This window comes from Chrysochloris asiatica, unplaced genomic scaffold (assembly GCF_000296735.1).
Source record: "Chrysochloris asiatica unplaced genomic scaffold, ChrAsi1.0 scaffold00094, whole genome shotgun sequence".
NCBI classification, from domain to species: domain Eukaryota; kingdom Metazoa; phylum Chordata; class Mammalia; order Afrosoricida; family Chrysochloridae; genus Chrysochloris; species Chrysochloris asiatica.
In genome coordinates this window covers 6,488,038-6,490,009 of record NW_006408612.1, presented here as the reverse complement: position 1 = coordinate 6,490,009, position 1,972 = coordinate 6,488,038, and positions in this window count along the sequence as shown.

Sequence of the window (1,972 nt, the reverse complement as noted above, 5' to 3'; positions counted from 1 at the left end):
ACTCCATATGATAAACACTAGACTGTGAACCACAAGGTCCATGGTTCAAGCCCACCAGCTGCTCCACAGAAGATGAGGCTTTCAGCTCCCATGAAGATTGAAAGTCCCTGTGTAGGAAGCTCTATACAGGGACACTATGAGTTGGATCCGATTCAACGACACTTAACAACAACAGCAATGTGCTCTAGTCAGAGCTGTCATTATTATCCAGTTATGACGATGACGTTTCAAATCACGAAGTTTTGTCTGTACAAGCTATAAGCACGTACTATTGTTTTCGTTGCTGCCGGTGTTTCAACAGTTACTTATTTTGCCAAATTTTCTGGTATCTTAACTACAATATTTGGTGGTTAGTATTTGTTGACTTGTATCAATAACTTTTTTGAGAATGAAGTAGTAATTAAAGTAAAAGAAGGATACAGATGTTACTAAGGATACCATATGGTCTGGTCCATATGGTAAGAAGACCATGGGGATGGGCAACGCATGACACCATATTGGAAGACACCAATCCCTGTGACACCACTGGGGGTAGCATGTCTGGCCCCGCTTTGGAGGGGAGCTGGGCCAGGTCATGCAGGGCCTCATAGGCCGAGATCATTAATTTGTATTATTTAACATACAATTTTTTAAAGGGTTTAACGGCATGAAGGACATGTTTTTAAGAAAGATAAACTGCTGTATGTCAAATAGACTAACTTAGGCAACAGTTGAACAGAGAAAACAGGTAAGGAGTCTTAATAATTTTAACATTCAATGGCATCCTGGTATTAGTTTAATTATTATTGTTATTGTTTCTGGCTAACATGAAGACACATTTTACACTTCACTGATCCAGATCATGAAAGAAAACAGGCTGACACAGAGAAACACATTTTGTGACGAAAGAGAAAGGCCTCTGATGACAACGAGCTTGCTCAGAGTGTCTTACTCTTCAGTAGTAGCCAACATTTACTTTAACTTTTACTAGAGTCCGGCGCAGTTACACACATCCTGAACACAAGCCTGTAACACAGGTACTCTTGTATCATCCTCCCCATTTTACAGAGGAGGAAATGAGGCTTGGAGAGATTGAGTAACTTGCCAAAGGTCACAGTGTCATAAAGGACAGAACTTGTGCTTGTCATTCGGCCATGCTGTCTCAGGCCACTGACCCCAACTGAATACAGTGTTTTATCACTGTATTTACCATACTGGCATGACTAATAACTATGATGGGTTTGGAAAGTCTGTATATGGAAAGTTTGCAGAAGCTACTTATAAGTAAGTTGTAAAGATCACATATATTGCCACCAAGTGAAAGATCTTTGCATAATTCACTTAGCGTCTACTGCCTGAGCTTCAGAGAATACTTTTATATATGAGGTAATGTTTACAATGGTTGTCCTGTCAAAGACTCAAAAAAAAAAAAAAAAAAATCACTTAAAAGTCTTCAGGTAGCAAAACTTTAAAGAGATCGTAATGATTTCCGCTTTGACTAAAAAAAGAAAGTGCCCTGCTTCTTCATTATACCTAAAATAAAGTAAAATATGATTTTTTCACTTTTTAGTGATTTATCGACTGTACCCCACACTGTGCCCTCACAGAGCACATACAAAGGAAGACTGAAATAATTAGTAATGTAAAGGACGCCCACATCTGGCTGATCCTCCCAGGTGAATCAAGCTAAGGCCTGATTTAACAGATGGACACTGCACTGTTTCCTGATGGTAAATCACCAGATGTTTAGAGATTCCAGAAGTACAAAGGCAGAAGGAAATGCGTTAATGATGAGGTTTTTGGCATACCTTTGAGTTATCTTACTTTTAACTCTGCGTTTTCTTGCACGTCAGGTATGTGTGCATAAACCATGCCACTTTTTGGATTTTAATTAAAATAGAATTTCACTTGAACTCTTCTTTTCTGGGGTAGGAAACAAGGAAAATGTGCTTATGTCCTGTCACCAGACTCTACCATGCATTATTCAAAGTTT